An 11,359-nucleotide genomic window follows, 5' to 3' on the forward strand; every position below is an offset into this window, starting at 1 on the left:
CATTGGCCACCTGAGAGCCTAATTAGGGAGCCACCTCTGCTGCACCCACACGCTCCCGTGAAACTCTCTGGACCCCTGGTGAGAGCCCGCACAGCCCACCTGAGACCCTTTAGACATCAGGCGGAGAACACAGAGCAACAGAGTATGTCGCTTCATATTATTCTGCATTGCGCTGTGCAATGTATTGCTGGGATTTGTAGTCCTCTATAGCTGATGCTGTTCTGCATTGCTGTATAATGGTATTGCTGGGAATTGTAGTTCTCTATAGCTGTTGGTAGTCATTATTGCTGGGATTTATAGTCCGCTATAGCTGATGGTATTCTGCATTGTTGTGTAATGTATTGCTTGGAATTGTAGTTCTCTATAGCCAATGCCATTCTGCAATGCTGTACAATGTATTTCTGAGTTAGTGGCAGAACTACCAGGGTCGCAGCAGTCATGCACGCGCACAGCCCTGACGTGGCATCCCTCCACTACCAGTGTGCTTTACATTTCCTAAACCGATAAATACATTCACACTACTGTTACAAGGATGGCAAAAGTGGCAGACAGGGGCGGGGAGAAGGCGGGGAAGAGGCAGAGCAGGAGGGGGGCCAAGTTGCCGCACCATGGGCCTCTGGTTTGTACTTGCCCCCTGGGCTAAAAGTTGCCAGTCAGCCCCTGGTGGGCCTCCAGCACACACAGCCACCTGGCTCCCCTCTGACTTCTGGGTGGAGTCCTCCTGACTCCTGAACACCTATGTTCCTCTTCCCAGCTGGATCCCAGAACCTTAGTCAGCACCCTTTCCATAAGGGCTGTGCACAGGTGTGCAATTAGGTGCTGGCCACTACTAAACGATGGACCCAGGAATGGAGATTTCATCCCTCCCAATTCTCTTAGAAATCTCCCAGTTCCAGGATTCCATGCCAAATCCAGAAATCCTGGGAAGAGCTGCAGAGTCAGCTCTTTCCCAGTACAAGAACTTGTCTCATGGAACCGCTCAGCCCCTGTGGCTAAGAGTCCTGGGTATCTGCGTTGCCAGCATCTTGCATGGCAGTACGATGCACTGCCACAATACATATTGGGGAGGTTTTAGGGTTAGTAGGATTAATGTTAGGGAAGCCCTAGACCCTTTGCCTGGACATGTCCTGCCTTTTTGCGTCTATACTTCCACCAGTTACAGTCTCTTGCTTTAAACGGGGTCACATCAGACCTCCTTTCTGTAGAACGATTGTCAATGTGCAGGGTGACACTTCCTTGTTCTGTCAACTCTACACTATCACCATCTGTCTCTATGTAATTTCCTCCTACACCGTAAAGGTCAGTCTCCTCAGCTTCAGTCAAGGTCACTTGGTTATAAGTCTCTATAATATCAGCCTCACTCTGCTCACTGGCAGTCTCCGTGTGGTCACCCTTGGCTTTCATGCTAGCCGTCTCACACCCAAGAATAACTTTGGAATCTGGGTAAGCATGTCCAACAGACTCCCTGTACTTGATGTAGGTCTCTTCATCAGGTGTCTCAACACTAAACACCTCCAGGTAAATGCCCAACCCATCTTTAATCCCCATCTCTGTACAGTTACTCAAGGTCAGCTGGGTGATCTCTCCTCTGACACCCTTAATTTCCTGGCCATCCATTTCCATTTTAACCTCTTCAGTCACTTTGCTGGTTGTGACCGAACGGTCTCTACAGTCACATGCTTCTACTGTATCGGCAGCTTCACTTGTGATACACGCCACCCTAGCGTTCTCGTCATTGCTCCTGGCAACCATCCCACAAGGATTTGAAGTTGCTTTATAGTCGTCATCAATAAGGTTACCGGCAGTTTTCCCAATGACACATTCAGTTCTTTTACCTTTGCTTGTAGCAAACAATCCACTGTATCAGAGCATTATGATTGTCATCACACATAACACAGAACAGGGGACCACATGTTCCATCATTGTCATGAACCCAACCATTGTGATTAGTACCAGCCTTTTGTTTTTCTATTTCTGTCACATTATCAATTTCCCACAATACACCATTTTTGTTAGATATGGCAACTGGATCATTATAACTCTGCAATGTATCATATTTCCCATCACTGTCAGAACCATGCATGATACAGTTTTCAACCTTCTCACCTCTAATGACTTGGTGGGGCAGAGCAGTGTCTGCAGAAGACTCAGATAACGTGGTGCGGTCATCTCCAGCAGCAACCTCACAAAACACCTCAACTGGCAACCGCTCTGACCGCTGACCTTCATTATATGCAAACACATCATCATCACAGGTAATGCAATTACAGACCATATCTGATAGGACCACATGCCTCAGCACTATCAGCTCTTAGGTTGGGTACCTCAACCTCTTCCTTCTGTTCGACTTGGTTTTGAAAAACATCAGTTGCATTTATTTCTGAGGTCTCATACAATATTTCTGCTGTTCTGCCACTTTTACTAGGCCCTTCAATCTGATGAGGACAATCAGCTGCTACAGCATGCGTGCCATCTTCTATAAGCTGATTAGGAGCTCCTCTGTCTTGAACAGCAGAAATAGTGTTCACCTCGTTACTATCAGCAGAGACCCCTTTTATTATAGCCAATAACTGTTTGGCAAAACTGTCCCAATCTATGTCGTCTGCGTTCGTCTCCAAGGTACCCTGCAAAGTCAGGTCCGTACCTGGGCAAGACACAGAGGTATCTGGCAGTTGAACATCATTTTTACTTAACTCGTCTGTTACCAAAATAGATGAGGTGTCCTTATTCTCACACATATCTGGTTTCTTTACCACATTTACATTATTATGACCTGGTGGCACTACATCACCCAGCTGAGCATCTAAAGTACTCATTTCAGCAAATACATCATTGATCGTCACATTATTGAACATAGCAGGCAGGTTCATCACTTTTACTTCACAAGGATCCGGCGGCTCTGCAATTAACCCCCACATATCCTTATCATTGTGAGCCAATTCCCCCTGAGCATGGTCACGAAATACATCTGCATTGTGACCCATCAGGCTGGTAGCACAATTATCTTCGGCAACCTCTGCCATCAACTTATCAGGCCCCATTGAGGTTGCCGAAGATATTTCTGCTGCACACCTCCTAGTTGCCACTAGAGACCACACATTGTCACCATGACTGCTGTATAGCATATCAGGACAGGTACCATTAACACTTTGGACCTTTCTCAGCTCAGCAGTGTTATCCTTCCCACCAGCAATAAGTTTCATACCGACATTTGCACTGGAAGGAAATATCACATCACATGCGTTTTTGCTTCTCCACTACACAACACATTATGTAGAGGCAAGTCTCTCTCAAAATGTCATGTGGGTCCGCCATCTAGCATCACTCCTACCCCCGACATAAGATTAAAGTCAGTCTCTTTGACTGTAACACAATCAGTTCCAGCAGACAATTCATTCATGATGGTCTTACCACCCCTCTCAGGCACCTTGGTTGACTTTGCTTGAGAGCGCTGGATCTGGGCTGAAACTGTCCACTTCTCTCTGGCGCCCCCTGCAGCCTCCATGGAACTCTTCACATTGCTAGGGGAAACTGCAGACATATCACCACCAGCCCCTGGGCATGATGGCACCCTCTCAGGCCCACCAGCATCTCCAGGGGTACCCCACAGCACAGGGCATGTTGAAATCCCATGTCCTCGTTGGCCACACTCCAGGCAGGGAGACCCCACAGCTCAGGGCATGTCACCATATTATGCCCCCACAGGCCACACACTCCACAAGGTGCAGGCCGACTTTTAAAGGAACTTTCTATCAGATCATGACGAAGCTCACACAGGTTAAGCTGAACCACATCTTTGCGATTTTTCACTCCCGGCGACACTCTTCCATTAGTTGCTATGTGAGATGACACTTTCCCTCCAGACACTCGCTGGCCATGCTGGACTCGGTCTCTGAGGGACACATCCTTCCCAGTTGCTGTGGGAAATGGCACCTTCCCTGTAGACACTCACTGGCCATGTTGGACTCGGTCTCTGAGCGACACATCCTTCCCCTACAGAGAATGGTTTGAAAAAGAGAAAAAATATCCAGTGAGCAGCAATTCTCTGGGAAAAAATGCGTTGTTGCTGTCAGAGAAGAATGGGCACATGTTTAAGCTGATAGAAAGATAACAGTAACTCAAATAACCACTCCTTACAAACTGAGGTATCCACAAAAGCTTCTCGGAATTCATGACACATTGAACCTTGAAGCAGATGGGCTACAGCAGCAGAAGACCACACCGGGGGCCACTTCTGTCAGCTAAAACCAGGAAACTGCGTCTACAGTTCGCAAGGATTTACCAAAATTGGAAAAATGTTGCCTGGTCTGATGAGTCTCAATTTCTGCTGCAACATCTAGGTTGTTGGTCAGAATTTGGCTTGAACAACATGAATGCACGGATCCATTCTGCCTTGTATTCAGGCTGGTGGTGTAATGGTGTGGGGGATATTTTCCTGGCGCACTTTAGGCCTCAAATAAGCATTGTTTAAATGCCACCTCACCCCTGAGTATTGCTGCTGACCGTGTCCATCCCACAGTGTACCAATCTCCTGATGAGTACTTCCAGCAGGGATAGGGAGCCATATCACAAAGCTAAAATCATCTCTAACTGTTTTCTAGAACATGATAATGAGTTCATTGTACTCAAAAGACCTCCACAGACACCAGATCTTGATCTAATAAAGCATCGTTGGGATGTGGTGGAAAATGAGATTCGCATCGTGGAAGTGCAGCCAACAAATCTGAAGCAATTGTGTGATGCTATCATGTCAATATGGACCAAAATCTTTATGGAATGTTTCCAGCACCTTGTTGAATCTATGCCACAAACAATGAAGGCAGTTCTGAAGAAAAAAGGGGGTCCGACCTGGTTCTAGCAATGTGTACCTAATAAAGTGGCTGGTGAGTGTATATTGTTGCCCACTGCTTAACCTTCTCATCGGCACATATTGATACTTCGTATATAAGTCGTATAAACTACTGTAACACTGAACTGTCAGTTCCTTATAAAACAATCTTTGTACCTTCTTTGGACATTTTTAAAAGCCAAAAAAGGGTGATGATTTATGCAAACATTTAATTAACTGTTTATTCCGTGATGGTTCTAATTTATTCAGGTCATGAAGCTGGTAACAGTTAATCAAATTCATCAATGACAATGTTTCTTAGCTCTACCATAAAAGGAATGGGGCTTGTAAGGTGTCACACATACATAATACACTTTCAATATAATCATAAATGTGTGTATAAAATCAATTGTACGAGCCTGCTGTCAATCAGCCATTTGGGTGGATCCAGAGACAGTATTGTCGGGATCCTTCCCGGCTGTGGCGCTCTCAGTATATCGCGGGCAACAGCTCACTTTATACTGAGCTTTGGGTCACGAGATGTTAGTATATGTCCTCCCGTGACACTAAAGAGAACTATGGGGAAAACACTTACCACATAGTTCTTTTTTTAATGTTCTTCAAAAAGTGATTTTTTTAGGGCAGCTCACAAAATGTTTCTACAGAACAAAGGACTGATCCCTTAATATACTGTATTTCTGTGTGTTACAATAACTATCCAGTGAGGAGCCTTCCCTAATGTTATTCAAGGATTGCTGCATTTACATTAGAAAATTACAATATGTTATTAGTATCAAGCTGGTTGTAGTCTTAGCTGAGGTGAGTAAAAACAGTGCAATGACAATTCCTGCAGGAAACATGAATATTAAAATAGAGGTCAGTCATCAGTGCAGTCATAAACAAAGACGAATGCACAGAAACCCCCACTAGGCTGAGACAGTGGGGTGAAAATTTCAGGGATTGGTGTTGAGGATGTAACTATGGAACACTTTTCTGGCTCTTAACTGAGCTGTGATGGCAAAAGCACCAAAAGAAAAATCTGGAGGACAGCACACTGCTAAACAATTCAGGAGAATGGAAATTACAAGAAGAACATTATGGCCCGCCCCTAAGTATTAAGAATGCCACTGCTTCATGGTGAATTATGGGTACAATTTTAGGAAAAGACTTTCTGGAGTGAGGGTTGATTTTGGGATAGGGGACTGTTAAGGAATCAGAGTATTTAGTGACATCTGTCATTTTATGGGCCTGGAGATAATTATGGAGACTTACCAGTTCAGTTTATTAGTCCAAGAATTATCTCTAAACATTTAAATATCTTCTACACAATAATTCATATTGTTATTCTTATGAACCAAATGTTCTCACACCCTCTGGTAACCCTATAATACTTTTCTTTTAAATGTATTCCTCTCTTCAAATCCACAAATAGAACAGAGAAGCGATTAGGGAAGATACTTATCAGCATGTCAACATTTTGTGTAGTAGTGTCTAAGCAACTGGAATTCCTGTGTCTTCTGCGGCCCATTGCCATTGGTTTGCCAACCAGGTCACATACTGGCATTGTTATCTAAAACCCATTTGTGGAGCTTTACTAAGTCACATTTGTGACACGTCTAAAACTCTGTGTAATGCAATGCCAGTGACAATTTTTGAATCTGCAAAGACACAACAGGGCTTATACTGTATACAGCAGAACACAAAACACGTTACCGGTATGAGGATTTACATTTATTTATTTTTATTAAAAAATAGTCTTTACAACAGAAGAAAATACATTCTTTGATGCAGTTCCATGTAAAACAGCCATCTTCATCGTATTCACATTCTACTTTCTTCTTAAATACAATTATTTAAAGCTAGCCATACACCTTTAGATTTCCCTTACACAAAGAAGAAAGATGGCCGCACGGATTCTGCTGGAATAGTTTATTGAAGCTTGTACCACATCACCCGAGGCCCACCCCCTCTGACACATTTCACCCAATCACAGGCTTAGTCGTAGACAACTGCAGACTTTCTTTAGGGCCTGGTGGACCCGATTCTATAATTCCGATTCCTTTGCATATGTACTATAATCTTCTAGTTCACACGGCACATAATTTATCCTTTCTAAGGTTAGACATAACTTTTTACTTCAAGAAAAGCCAATTCATTTTGTCTGCAGTTTGTTTTGAGTTGTGGCAACAACATAATTTTTCATAACATCCTTCTTACCTTAAAAAAATGCTTCTGTGACAGAACTTTCTTCATAAAAAGTCATCTTACTATAAGCAGCAACACAACAGAAGGTCATAAGAAGATTGTAATTTACTTTACTAATATTTACATAATATATTAGTATATTATAACTATATTTATATATAGTTATATAAACCCCGCCCCTATTTACTTGTTTCAGCTCGGTATTTACTTATGATTAGAAATGTTACTCTGATTGCAGTTATCCTTTCACCTAATCATCTTACAAGAAAATGACAATATAAAAATAAAATAAAAATAAATTTTATATACATATACATTGTATTAGAATCTATTTGCCCCACCCCCCAGTGATCACGTTCTGTTTCTCTCTAATGTAGAGTAACAAACTGATAGCGGCAGTTATCAATAGCGCGTACAGCAGCCGAAGTAAACAGTTGAGCCGAATGAACATGCTTCGGTTTGGCAAAGCTAAACAAACAGCTGGAGTGGGGAGGATGACATCATGGGACTCGCTCCACCCATTTGAGGACAGTGAGCTGGCATGTAATGATAGTAAATGGGTGGAGTTTCCCCCTGGAAAAGCACCCTCCCAATGCCAAGGGCATATGGTGCTCTGCCAGGCCACTGCTCAGATTAAGGGTCTGATATGGAATTTTAAGGGAACTCCAATTTTTTTTTCGTTTACATCTTTTTTTGGTGTTGGGGTCCCCCTTAAAAGCCCCACCTAAAGGGCCTGGAATGACTGTAGGGGAACCCCCTGCTTTTTTTCTTACATCGGGGGTCTTCCCTAACATTCCCACCAGACCTAAACGGTCCGGTATGATTTGGGGAGGGGACCCCACGCTTTTTTTGTTTTCAATAACATTTTTCATTCTGTTTGCTAACTCTGAGGTAGTGAACAGAATGGCTAAGCTGAATGAAGAGCCAGCCATTTGGCAATTCACTCTGTGCTGTTTGGCCCTTTGGAGAACAGGGGTGAACAGCAGGGACTGAACTGCCAAACATTAGTCTCAGCCGATGCAACGGCTGTTCCTTTTGTTGCAACCGTCTCAGCCGATGCGGGCTCTTCCTTTTGTTGCAACCGAACGTGCTGAGGCTGTTTGGCCAAAGGAAGGTGAAGAGAGCCGAACGCAGCCAATGTACGGCTAAAAATAGCCATACATGTCTAAAGTGAATAGCCAAACAGGCTTTGGCTTACTTCACTTCGGCTCGGTTATTTATTCGGCCATACATATCTATTGTGGAAGCAGTTATCCTGCAATCAGATTATCTATTTGTTGGGAGTACCCCACACATATGCTGATTACCAGCAAACCAGACCTAGAATGACCTTTCCTGGACGATATTTGGCCTGTAGGTAGCTAGATTTAGAACTTTCTGTACAACAGTAAAACTGTAATATAAAAGTCTGATTATGATTGGTGGTAGTTCTTATTTAAGGCACAATTCAGAATAAGGATAACTCTGGACAACAACATGCCTACCAGCATAGATTGGGCATTTTCCATTGGTCAGAGTGGATCCTTCAGCAGGTATAATGGAACATGATATGTAATAAATAACTGGTTTGTATGAGGTACAGATCCTAAAATTACCAAAGAATCCTTTTTCACATTTTCAAAAAAATCCTAATGTCACAGAAGTGCATGATTTCTGCGAATTATATTTACATATACGCGGATTACAGAACATGACAGGTTCTCCTTAATTTACAAAGTGTGTATTTCTAAAAAGAAAGAAGCCAAGCTAGAAAAGTACATTGTACAAAAAAGGGAACGGTCTTTTTTTTTGTGGGCCTGAAAAAACAAAACAAAAGTCGCCTCAAGGTTAGTGTTCACTCTCTTCATACTGTACTGTACTTGGTTTCATATTTTTGTGGTTACAATTTTTTACATATGGTTCAGAACGGAATATCCTTATTTACATTGAACCTTATGGGGAAATTTGATTCGGTATGTGACCAATTCAGTTCGCGACCAGAATCGTGGAACCAATTAAGTTTGTGAACCGAGGTACCACTGTACATGTTTTCTACCAATTGTATTTACATATAGGCTGATTACATAACATGACAGGTTCTCCTTAATTTACAAAGTGTGTATTTCTAAAAAAAAAAAAAGCGACTGAGCTAGAAATGTACATCGTACAAATAAAGGAAACGGCCTGGATTCTTCTTTTTTTGTGGGCCTGAAAAAAAAAAAAAGTAGAATTAGTTATACATTTCTATATCAGAGATCTTGTTACTAGGTCTGGTAATGATTCAAATTTTCGTGTTCGATTAATCAAATTCTCCCGGAAGCCGGCGGAGAGTTGAGTGTTTTCATTAGCGATCAAAATAATTTTAATCGATCAAAAAGTTTAACGATTAATCGAGAAATTCATCTTTAATTTCCACAGCCCTACTTGTTACCCTTTAGTTTTACTCCTATCTATAAATGTGAGGAAAGGTCCTGTATTCATCCAATGTGAAATGGAACCTTCACCCCGGCGTATTCATTACAATGGAATCTGGGATCAGCTTTATTATATTACACGATCTTCCATATTTGTGAATAGCACAGCTCCCTACTTATCACATTGTTTCAGACTGTAGCCATTTCTTTGACCCCTTTCTTGTATAACACAAATTAGAAGACTTGGGAAATAAAAGATGACACATCTGCAAGCTTCAGAGACAGCTAGGCTCCCCTCTTGGCCTCACCAAAACAAGAGACCCGAGCTGTTTTGAAAGCGTGCAACTTTTATGCACTCTATATACTATGTGGTGTGTTGATGTGCCATTCATTATGCATAGTAGCTGGCAATGTACCTGCATTGTAGCACACTACAGCACACTAGTTATGCATTGTGATGCACTGCTTCAGAAAAAAGGATCAGGTCCATTTTTTCCATGCATTAAAGTGCACTGTCAGCCCATTCATTATAAACGGACTGTCTCAAAGCAGTGCACCTTAATGCATAATTACACACTACATTCACACAGGTGCATTGGTGCAAGTCAAAGGGGTGTAGTTCTAAAACCTTCACAGAGCCATTCATTCTGTAAAATTACATGTATGTTCAATCTGTGTGAATGGAGAGGAAAACGAACATTATTAGTATATTTTCTTTCCAGGTTGAATGTAATATCAGGATAATACAGCATTATTATTTATTTTTATGCTCCTCAGCTCCATCTAGTGGCCATCATTTGGTATTTTCCTGATATCACATTTGACCTGGAGAGAAAATATATTAACATTTGTTTTTGCCTTTATTCGCACAGAAAGAAGGGGCACAGAGTTTTGCCGGGCGAATGGCTTTGCAGATTTTTGATAGGTAAACCCCAACTGACACTCAATATGTCCAAGAAAAAAAACTATAGCGATAAAAATGAGTGGGGGCAGATATACGGGCTGAATGCAGAGCCATGTTATTAAAGAGGCAAAAATGGCGTTTGCCAAAGTCCACTTGGAAATGGGGCCACCAAGAGGCCAGTTAAAAGGTTTGGATTGTGAGTCTGTGAAGCAGCTCATGTCAGCCCCCTACTTCTCTTAGAAGCCACCACATGATGACAAAGCTGTGATTTTATAATCTTCTGTGGAAATATGAAGCACCATCTCACGTCAAATGGGGGCTGCCGGGGGGTGACACCATTGGAGGGGTGACACCAAATTGACTGACAGTCATTTTGGTGTCACCTCCCATTGAAAAGTCGGGCACTCTGTCAAGGACCGAGAGCCCGACAGTTGCTCGAGAGGAGGGGACCCGGCGGCATACCTCATCCCGCGGGGTGACGTCCCCTCCTCTCTCTGCCCGCGTCCATCACCAAGATGGCCCCCGGCAGGTAACAGCGGTACCGCATGTGACGTCATTACACACATGCGGTATGTCATCACGCGCATGCGTGATGACGTCACGCGCGTATGCGATGGCGTCACTGTGGAGTGTCACCTGGTACCCGAACCCGGTGTCACCCCGCCTTTGGACGCCTACGGTATCTCATTGTCTGCTTTGGGCAACATGTGCTATATGAGACATATTAGGATAATGGAGAACTGAAAACTCACACTCAGGTCTTCACTTCCTTGGAGTTGTCAGAAGCGGTGTCAGAAGCTGTAAAATATAAAGCAATGATTACCATGTACTTCTATTATACGGATAACAGAGCTATATCAGTGTAATATCAGATACACCTCACACACATGACCTGTATACAGAGCACTCTAATGATGTAACAATATGGATGGCAAAGGCAACACCAATAACAATATTAGTATGATGTATTTGTCAGTTAGGTGATGCTTTTATGACAAAACATTCCAGGTACAAACCTGGAACGGCTTC

Source organism: Nanorana parkeri, unplaced genomic scaffold, assembly GCF_000935625.1.
Source record: "Nanorana parkeri isolate BGI_ZX_2015 unplaced genomic scaffold, ASM93562v1 scaffold215, whole genome shotgun sequence".
Classification (NCBI taxonomy): Eukaryota; Metazoa; Chordata; class Amphibia; order Anura; family Dicroglossidae; genus Nanorana; species Nanorana parkeri.